Source organism: Aythya fuligula, chromosome 15 (genome assembly GCF_009819795.1).
Source record: "Aythya fuligula isolate bAytFul2 chromosome 15, bAytFul2.pri, whole genome shotgun sequence".
NCBI classification, from domain to species: Eukaryota; Metazoa; Chordata; class Aves; order Anseriformes; family Anatidae; genus Aythya; species Aythya fuligula.
In genome coordinates, this window is record NC_045573.1 from 8,379,632 (window position 1) to 8,391,099 (window position 11,468).

The following is an 11,468-nucleotide window of genomic DNA, read 5'->3' on the forward strand; positions in this document are numbered from 1 at the left end:
TTGAGCCACCCAAGCTGTTGTCCCATGAAGACAGTCCCACAAGAGCCATGGCAAGTCTGGGAGCAAAAAAAAAAACGAAACAGTTCTTAAAGTACTTGGGCTCTAGTTTCCAGAGCAGCCAAAGCCTACCTCTTTAGAAAGTAGCTTAGGGAATTGAACTGAAAGCCAAGAGAACAGAGTATGTAAAGAGCTGCAGAAAGCAGCAACTGAGTTTGGAAAAGTCAAATGGAGAAAGATTTTGGCAGAAGAGTTTTCAGCTTCTCTCTATGATCCAGTTCCTGCTGCTGACCTAGAAAAGTTTTGGAAAGAGGTAACAGAAGGAGGTAGGAGACCAGAGATCACACAACAGGAAGCCTAAAGCACTGCTGATGCCCCCAGCTTCAAGAGCCACTAACTCACAGGACTGGAAACATTGCAGATACCCACAGATCCACCCATCCACGCTTTAACTCAGTTTCTTTTCTCCTATTGCCCATCTCTCTCCAAGGTGAAAACGGCCCACTTCTAACAAGCTGACACACACCAACACATTGTGAATTTATATAATGTTTTGCATGTTATTGTGAACTAGTAATGAAGTACAAGACAGGTTCTTAGCTTATGAACATTTCATGCAATACACCACAAATACAGTTACCTGTCTATTTTACCTGTACATCACATCTTAAACTTTATAAAATTGTCTTATACCAGAGACACCAATTGTGATCACTCACACATAAAGGCTATAGAAACAGTTTCTTTCTCAAAAATACATGTTCAGAAAACCTAATTCAGACAAAATGTCTCATTGTCAAAGTAGTTGGGTCCCCCAAAACATCTTTAGATACAAACTTGGACTTCTCCAGGGCTTTACACATGAAGGGCTTTTGAAGAGCCAGAAAGTCATCAGAACAGTTTGTTCCTGGGGAGAGCAGCGTCCAGATTTTATTTGCACAAGTCCTCACTCAGTTAAGAGCACCACTGACCACCAATCTATAAACCACACATCCCTGCTCTAAAGACAGTAACAAAGCTTGTAGCGCTTATAAGCCACAAACATTAAATTGTATTTAAAAGCATCACAAGGTTCTCATTTGTGTGATTAACTACCTTTTCCGTGCTATAATCAAATGAAAAGTCCGGATCTCTGCAGCCCCCAAAATACTTAAAATGATCAGTAACAGCTAAATAAGAACTGCCCTCCATTTTACTTTCCATTTTTATCTTTCCATATAGCTTTCTCCCCTACACAGCCCCCAGTGCCCCAGCAAGATGACATAAGTCTTTCCAGGACCTTAAAAGCATTTTCAGACCTATTTTAAGTCTGCTAAAGGCACCTTGTTAAATGTGTCTTCCCAGCTTCCTCAGCTGACCACTGCTGAGGATGACTTCACTTCTGGGAGGGATTTCATGTTTTATGTGGGTATCCATACAGAACACTAAAGATAGCAGAATAAGCATTCCACCACCAAGTCCCAGTGCTTCGTAATATATGGTGCTAACACCCACAAGGCTATATATATATTGGGGTTTGGGAATCAGCAAACACCTCTGTTGATGAGGAAGGCTGAACAGAACATGTCCAAGATGATACTGCAAACACGGCGCTTTAACCTCCTTACCACCCCCTTAACAGCCAGGAGAACGCTGTGCAGGACTCAAGTCAGGGTCAAGCACCACACCTGAGCCCATTTTGAGCTACCTTGAGCTGAAATTAATACAACAGGCAGAGTGGCAGGCAGCCTGCCTGGGAAGCAGGGCAGGTTCCTGACAAGCTACCTTGTGCCCATCTCTGCTGCAGTCACACTGCTGACAGTAAATTAGCTGGCTCTGCTCAGGGAGGAAACCCCCCAGTGACACTATTTCTTATTTACCCTTAGACCCACCGCACTGATACGGCGTGTCAGCTCCCCATTCATCAAGGCAGTACAACAGGAGACTATTAGCTGTTTGCTTGCTCTCATCTTACCTACTCCTCTGGGAAAGTTTTAAGCCTCCTAGCTCTTGCCATCAGCTGTCAAGATAATTGGAGCTATTGTTTATTGCAGCAAAGGACTTTGATTGACATCCTTGTAGGAGTGCAGAGCTCCTGTCCTGTGGCAGAACTGGAGAAAGGCGTAATAGTACCATTAGTTTTGAGGCTGGTAGAAGAACAAGGATGTTATTCCTCCTTTGGCTTCCCCCTTACAGTTATTTAACAGATGACAATGCATTTTCTTGGCTTTAGCTTTACCTAAAGTGGGTCAGACACTGACTGCTATTTCTTGATGTGATGTTACAACCAGAAACTGAAGAACAAAGGCAAGCAAAGCTTGTTAGGAAGATGCATTTAACACACTTTTATAAAGAGACCCAGTATCAGTTTTGGGAAGTATCACCAGAACCTCAGGAGATTTACTAGGTCATTGCTTCTCAATAGCACACCAAACAAAGCAAGGACATCCACAAGTGACTTACAAACACCTTTCCACAGGTCAGCACCGCTCCTTTGTCTGGGTTCCATCTGAGCTTTTGTGATCTGCCTATATGAAGCCACTTTGCTACCACTTTGCAACCCCTTCAAGAGGGATATAAGAACAACTCTGTGCTAATTAGGACAGACCTGCTTACACCAAAATGTAAGAGAACAAAAGTTGCTTTTACAGCTTAGAAAATAACATTCTGAAAGACTGAGTTTGGAACCAAAGCTGCAGAATCTTCCATAGTTTAAAGATTGTTTAAGGACATGTGAGGTACTGTCAGGTGGTCATGCTCATCCAGGACAGGCATGATTTTGGTTTAATTTCAGCTCTTTTTCCTCCACACAGAGAATTAATACCTTTCCCAAAATGCAAAGGTGACATGGAAAAATGTCCCAAAAACTCAGCTCTTATAAAATTATAATGAGCCTGATAAAGCAGCAAGTGTTTGGTAACCAGTGTTCTGTTCTTCAATAGATGTTGTGGCACACAAGGTCTGACCAAGAGGCCAGGATCAGGCTCAGACAAAAGTCCCTTCCTGAATAAGTCACAGCCCTGCTCTGCATTTCCAACATGCATTAACAGAAAAGCCTGTGCACAGCATCCAGCCCTTCCAGATAGGATCTTCTGCTGTGAACTCACTCTGAAGCTCCAGCCTGGATTCATTCAGCCTAAAGGAGCCTCTTCAACAGCTGCTCTTCCATCACCTTTTCTCCCTCACACCTGGGATAAGGCTGACAGTACATCTCAGGTATTTTCTACCCTAGCAAAACATGGAGGAAAAATAGACCTAATTTTAAGGAGCATCCTCATCAGCAACAAAAAGATTCAATGGATATTTACTGTTTATAAAGGAAATAATTGGCTGGTCTGTGCTATGCAGATTAGAGATTCTTCAAAGGTATAAAACCGAAGCTGGCACAAACCCAAAGACACTGTAGTTAGTTAAAAGGCATGAAGTAAGAAGAATTTTAATCAGAGGCACACTGATCCATTCCTAATTAACAATATGATGGGGTTCACACTACAGCAGGGTGACTTTGGGAAGGAGGTGGGGAAAACAAGACATTACTATAGTGCATAAGCATTTATATTTGTTTTATATTTATGCTCAGGCTCAACAAGAAAAGCAAATCCAGAAAACAAAGGAAACACCAGAGTTCATTAACAGTGGAGCAGTTTTGGGGCTCCCCATTTTCTCTTCTCCCTCTTGAAGGTACCCAGAGCTCTCTGGTGTGGCACCACAAGCTGTAAGCTCTCCACCTCCCCCAGGGTGTCAGTCAGGACAGAGTGACCTGCACACTCTCCACCTCCCAGCCACAGCACCAGGAGCATTCAAGCCCTCTGCCCTTACGCCGAGCCCTTCCTACAATAAGAACATCACTGTTGCCAATAAGAACATCTTATTGCCACGTTATGACCAGCGGCAGCCAAAGCTCACACAGCACTTCTTACACCTGCTTAACCGCATCGCCTTGCTGTGACCTGCCGTGCGCTGCCCACACTGAAGGCAGGGGGTGGCTTAATCCCTCAGAGGACTTTAGCTCCCAGCGCAAGATGAGCATCTGCAATTAGCAGCACACGTTGGTTTCATTTGCCACCAGTGCCTGGGGAGCCACCTGTCAGAACAGCTCCAGATGTTCTAACAAAGCTCAGACCTGGCTAAAGGTTAGTCCTTTCTCAGACACGCATCAATACTTCAGGTGGCCTGGCTTTGTGGGCCATTTGCACAAAGGACTCTGCTTCCCTCATCCCTTTGTGATTTGCTGCCATAAAGTGAATAACGAAAGAGGCTGAGCTGGCAGGGACAGCTCAGCAGCACAGAGCCAGCTTCAGGCTAGAGAGATAACCTCTCTCCTGGGCTCAGCACCACTCCTTTCAGACAAGGAACCACCCAGCAACACCACCAAGCCCTCCAGCAGCCTAAAAACACATGGCAAGTGCTCTGATCCAGGCTGCAGAGAGATGAGAGCGCACAGGATTTAGGATGAAGGAATGGGCAGAGCACCAGTTCAGCACCCACAGATAAGTCCATGCACCCCTCAGCTCGGCCAAGGCTGTCAGGACCAAAACTCCAAAGTTCCTTAGAAAAATTCCCAGAGCTGTCCCCTACTGTCCTTGCCATGCCTGCAGGACATCAGAGCAGCACAGGCAGGAGCAGGTCCCCTGTCCCCAGAAGCCAGCAGCCAAGCAATGGGAACACAGGGTTCAGGAACAAGGGCTCTGAGGCTTTTTGAGGTTTTGCTTTTAAATACTGCCCAAAAGTTGTTCCTGGGCTTCACAGATCTGGTGATACAGCAGCACCCTTCCCATTTCCCACTTGCAGATATCCAGCTGACAGCATGTGCTCACCTGTCAGCACAGCCCTTTATCAGCTGTCATGTCTTATCAGCCCAGTCCAAGGCAGCAGCGTGCAGAATACCCGAGCTGCTCCCTGCAGCCCTGTTCCCTTTCCTGAAGCCCAGACATGGCTTTCCTCAGCCTGCTGCTGCTCCACACTTCACCTCATGCAGGTATCATAAGAAATTCTAAGGGCGACCCAAACCCCAGTGCTGTGTGCCCAGTGTAACAGCTTCTGCTGCAGGCTGGGGCACCCTGGCTGATGCCTGAGGAGCACAGCACCTCTCACCTCTACTCAGTCCACCCTGAGGTGAGGTATCCCAATCCTCCTTTGCAATCCCCTTGTTCTATCAAGAAACTTTGTCAGCATGACATCACATCACCTCATTAATGTATGACTTCAAGCCATCAAGACTGCCCTTTAATGGTTTCTGCCAGCAGCTGCCCTCCAGCACACAATTACTTCACCAGGATCTTTTGCCTCCCTCCCTCCAGACTTACCTTGCCTCACCATTCTTGCAGCCATTAGCTTTAGGTTTATTCATAGTTTGTTAGGGGCCCTGAGTAAACACCCACCTGAGATAAGTTGAAGACACCCTTGCTAGCTATCATAGCAGAAGGTGCAGCAAGCTGTACCAGCTCCTCTGGAAGCATTTCATGGCAGCACCGGGCAGCCCTTGAAGCACCACCACCCTGGGCCCAAAATTTGTAGAAGCAGGGCAGGTTAACACAGCCAGGCCAGCCAAAGCTGGGCAGCCAGCCTGCTCCTGCCAATTATTGATCCAGCACCACAACAGGAGGAGTGCAGGCCCCTGAGGCCAGCACCCTGTACTGGGACCAAGCCCAGCTGCACCAGGACCTGCTCTCATCCAGGTCATCTCCTGTAGCATAAGCTGGCCTGGGGCAACAAAGCTCCCACTGATACCTGGGAGGTCAGGGCTGAATATTAAAAGGCACAATCAAATGACTTGTTCTTTACAGGCTGCTGCAGTACATTTCCGTGAGGAGAATCAGAAGACAATCCTGCAGCGTTAGATGGGCTGAGCAACACAGAACAATACTCAGCAAATCGGTGCACATTGTAACAGTGGGAAAGTCAAACCAAGTTAGATTAGAAAGGTGTTTTTTCTCCAATCATGAATTAACTGAATGAGGTGCAACCTCTCAACAAACCTCCCCAAAATGGGCAGCCCATCTCACGTGTCAATCACAGCATGCACCCTAGTTCAGACCAGACTGACAGGCCCTTAGCACAGCGTTTACACTTCTCAAGGTCTTTTCACCCATTTCCCATTCCTATTCAAAAGGAAAAATGGGACAACATCTTATTGCAGAGAACATTTGCAGCACAGAGTTTCAGCAGCACAGACTGCTTCTGGGCAGATCAAGGTGCCCGCTGAACCATTTATTTCAGTGCAACAGAGCCTGAGTGGAAGGCAAGATATTTTTGAAACCCCGGCCTTGATGAGACCGTTATTTCTTTTTTCTTTACCCTGAAGCACTGGGACATCGATGCTGTACAACACCCTGCTAAGACTAATGGCACACTCCAACCCCTGCACTCCACGTGGGAGCTGAACTGTTCGTGGTCCACAGCCAAACTGGGACAAGTGCCTGAAGCTTGGGGTGGTTTTGGTAAAGCATGACCTGCTGTCAGACCCGTCACCTCCCCACATGTCCCCAGAGACCTCAGTATCAGCTCATTTACCTAAGGCACAGAAGACCGCAGGGCATCTGAGCAACACAAACAAGTGTCTGCCACTGAACATAGCTTGCACACCAGCTCCTGAAGAGTTCTCTTCCACGTGCTCCATTCCTCACCACACTGAAAGATCACTTTCCACCCATGGGGAGATACATTTCTTTAGTCAACAGCTCTGGCAGAAAGCTTTTCACTTCAGGGGATCTAAGGAGTTGCAGCTTTCCTGGGCATGCCCTCTGCTAGCAAATGACTGTACATTTACAAAGAGCAGCTTGCAAGACACTCACTGTCAGTGCTGCTCCTAAGGGGGAAGAAGAAGCAGGCCAGTGCCTGCTGCTCGCTACACTACTCAGCAAACACCTGGAAGGCTCAGAAAAGAAACAGGCACACAACACAGGCACTGGTGCTGAAGAGAACAGGTTACAGAACTGTCCTCTAGTATGCTAACCCTAAGCCCCTGTCTCTCAGAAAACACAACAAGAAGGAAGTGTTCCCCAGCCTCTGTCCCTTGGGTCTCCTTCGGGCATCCTTACTCTGAAGCTCAGGCTCACCCCTAGCAATGCAACCATGAAGAGGGGCTGCGCCACAGGAAGGAAAGCTCAGGTGAGCTGGGACAAGGAGGCAACATCCAGCAAGCTCAAACTCACTCTGAAATAACAGCTACAGAACAAAGTGTTGCACTCAGCCTTGCCAGCCAGCATCATTAACACCAGGCAGCATTAAATACTCCTGCCAGCATGCACAGTTTTGATTTCAGTGGCTTTGCTACACTTTAGAGATGAAATAACCTTTTGGTACAAGGATGGGTCAGTCTGACTAACCAATTAGGGGATGAACAAAGAGTGAAATAGGAAGAAAGGAGGAACAAACCATACCAATTATTTTTCCAGCTCATTTCAGATCCTCTCTGTCCCCCACCTGAGTCTCTAGCTTTGTCCCTTGCAGCATTTCTCCCATCACACACCAGTTTTTATCACCTCTGCCATTCCGTTTCTCACGTCCCCCTCATCTAAACGGTAAAAACTTTATCTGTCTCTCCCTGAAATGAAGTTCCAGTGAACTATTTAAGAAGAGATGCAAAGCACATATCTTCTGCTGACAGGTGAAGTCTGAGAAACTGCCTAATCATGGCCCTGACACCCTACATGACAGTCTATTCCAAGCATTAACTGATGCTTCATGGCATTAAAGAGATAGCATAAGATGTTTTTAAAAAAGTTCCTGATGCCATACCTCTTTCCACATCTTTAACTACAACTGCCAAAAACTTCTGCTTACTCATCCACTGCTATTCTGCCACACATTTTCTGAATGAGAAGGCAAATGCTGAACATATTTTAATCTATATAATCATGCACTGACATCAACAGCAGCAACTGCTCTAAAACACTAACATGTTATGTTTTAGAGGGAAAGGAGCTTTTTGTACCGTATTTTCACTGGTGTGCTTCCCAAGGAGGGGCATCAGGAGAGGCAAGTCTGGGTCAGCGCAGGGCCAGGCAGCAGGGCCCAGGCAGGAGGACCTCACAGTGACTCTCAGAAGATGCACGAGCCTGAACCTGAGTAAGAAAAGCTTGCCTAAGTGTAAGGTAATGACATAGCAGTCTATACTTACAGCAGTACAATGGTAACAGGCTAATGTATTTATGGAATAAATATAAGCACTTCAGCTTAGAGTAACAGCAGCAGCAATCCCAGGTTCTTCATGCTGCACTGAGTCAGCCCCAGGCAGCTCTGGGGCTGCTCAGAAGCACATAAGGGAAAGATACACAGTATTTTTCAGTGGCTCCTCCACGTAACCTTGGGTTTCCCAGCTCAATGGCCACCCAGCACTGCTGCAGGGAGCATCAGTGGGGGCAGCTGGGCACAAACCCAGCTTTCTGGGTCCATCAGGGAAGTACATTGGTTGGACAAACCCAGACAGGGAAAAGCTTGGCCATCAGCTTTGCAGCTCATTTCCACCTGGATTATCGATGTAGAGCTATCCTCCACACTCCCCAGACACTTGGGTGTTCGTGGACACCTTGGGTCAGTCCCCCAGGTACCCCCAGGTCTGTGCACACAGCACTGGAGCCCCTGCACAAGCTACCTGCTTTCCCAGTCTGGGTTTACACCCAGGTTCAGAAGTTTGTTCCAGGATTACACCCAAGCTTACAAAGCCATGCCTCATTTCCAGCAGCACAACCCAGAGGACACAGAGCCCTGCCAAATGACAGGCCCTGCACCAGCATCACCCTGATGAGTCAGCACAGACGAGCAGCATTTTTCTTTAGGACAGGTGCAAATGCCTTAAAAACCTTAAAACCTGCAGCTGACTCCCAGACAGCAATGCCCACCAGCACACAGGGCTGCAAGGCCCCCCCCACCCCATGTTGGTGCTGTCACCACCAGCTTCGGGCAGCCCAGGACCCCCGGCACACTCCCCACAGCTCGTGGCAAAAGCACAATGCAATTTGTGCCTAATGACTTCTCCCCTGACAAAAGAATGTTTTGTATGTTTGTCCTCATAACATAACAGCAATTTCTAATCAATCACTAGTCAGTTAGAGCAACTTCTCATTTTAATTAGTTTTGATAATTAGCCTTGAATTTTCTGCGTGCAGTCTCCTCAGCTCTATTTTTCCATTGCTTTATGCTTTGTTTCTACAGGGAAATTCTGATGTTAAATATTTACAAGCAAAACACCCCCAGACAATATTGGTGTCTGCTTCCATAAAACTACATTTTCTAGGGAATACTTAGATTAAAATATATTTTAATCAAAATATCTTGTAAGAAAAAATATTTTTGGAGCAGCTCTTGCTGCTGGTGGTGCCTGTGTCATTGTAAATACATCCATGGAAACTTCTGTGGGTACAGGGTGGCTTTGAGCAAAGCAAGAGCTGATAGGAAAGCCCCCGTCATGCTGGAAGACAGAAAGAAAAAGTCAGAAATAGAAAGTCGAGCAGGTAAAGGAAAAAAATCTCCTTCCCACGGCTGCAAATTGCTGACAGAAGAGCTAATTACTCAGCAGGAGCGATGCAGAGGTGGCAGTGACATTCAGCAGCTGGTTTGCCCCTGCTGACGTTCAGCTGCAGCCCCCAGCCTTGCTGCGAGCTGCTCCTCGGGACAGGGGGCAGAGGGGAGAAGCTCCAAGGGCACACAGCGCAGGGAGGCAGGGGCGAAGGGGCTCTGCTCTCCAGTTAATTATTCTGAGCATGAGGGGCTTGTGATGGGAAAGTCAGCCCAAGGCTGTGGCAGAAGATGCCCCAGCAGGAGGCTGCCCTGACCATGCCCCTGAGAAGCGCTCCCTGTCCCAGTCCCCTTGGGCAGCTCCCGAGCCCTGCACACCCCAGCTCCTCACTCCTAACTCAATGGTGCCACCTAGTGCCACCGGCCCTGGCGCAGGACAGCCCAACATTCCCTAAAGCAATGCTTTACTCACACCCTCTTGGGCAAACTGGCTTCTCTTGGGGCCCAACCTAGGGCTCTTAGCAGACAGCCCTTGATGGGATGGGATCTATCCCACACCAGCACAGGTTGTGCCCAAGCAAGGGATCCATCAGGAGCAAACCCCCTGAGCTCCAGCTTGTTTTGGGTGGCTGTGGAAATGCTCCTGCCCATCATGATTGCAGACTGTAACCTGACTTCCTGCTGCCTGCCTTCAGCCCAGTGCCTGCAGGGTTAGCAGGAAGGATCACCCAGCACCGCACCTCAGCCAAGTTCACCGCACCCTCACAGGACGGCCAGCCCCTACTCACAGCCTCCAGGAGGGCCACGAATGGCCAGGAATCAGATCAGACATAACAGGTTAAAAACCTACCTTAATGGCCTAAAAACCTGCAGAATGTAATTTAGCTGCCAGACCTCCCTGAATCAGAGCCTTAACATCTTTAAGAGGGGCTGCAGGGCTGGATTTTGGGGGCTGGTGCAGGCACACTGGGCCAAAAGGAAATGAGTTTGCAATGACACCAGCGGCAGAGAGGCAAACCTCCGACAGGCCCATCCGTGGGAGGTTTGCATGTGACAAATGGAGTCATCGCTCAGATGACTGCAGCGGAGCCACATGAATAATGACACAGTTGCTCTGGGATTGTAAACAGCATCAATCCTGGGTGAAGGAGCCAAGATCCCAACCACTGGGGTCTGCACAGAGTGCCAGGGCGTGTAAGCAAGCCCCAAAGTTGTGGTGCTTTGCATGAGCAGGACCACGTGCAGAGCCCTATAGCAGTTTAGTGTTCCCGTGTCCATACAGGCAGGGGCACAAGCCCCAAAACCAGGAGGCAGAGTGAAACCCCAGCCCCACCAGGACCACAGCCATGGCTCACCGCTGCTCCCGTAAGGGCAGGATGCAAAAAAGACGAAGCAGCCTGGCTGTCCTGAAAGCTGTCCTGTGTGCCAAAGGCTGCCTCAAGACAAATTACTGCTCTATTCCCAGCTGAGCGGAGATTTTCCACTGGTCCCACTGTGCTACGAGTCACAGCTCGAAGGCCAAGTGCAGAACAAAGGAGTCCAGCTGCCCCGCTGAGCTTTCTGCCTGCCCCACGAGTACAATCCAACCATCACTGCTACCAGCACTCTGCCCCCAGGATGGCACTTCAGCCCACGAAACTGAGGATCATTTTAACAGACAGTTCTTTAAACTGCATACAGCATTCAACTCTTCTATTCTGAATGCAATGAGAATAAATCCCCTAGAAAAATATTAACATGAGAATAAAGCCAAAATGTTCTCAGTATTCCAAAGGGCGATCAGGTAATTTCAACTAAATTAGGGTGAATTGATCTTGACATTAGTTCCTCTACATGGAGGTGGGATCAGATTTTACTGTCAGCATCAGTTAGGCAAACTGGTCACTTCATCGTGTATTTGTATAAGGGCTCCCCTGGGTTTCTGAAGAAATCAACCTGAACAAATGACATGAGAAGGAATCACTTTGTTTCATAGCCTTGAAATACTGAGAAATGAAATTGTCCTTTTGTGAGGGAGTGGAGTTGGGTCTCAA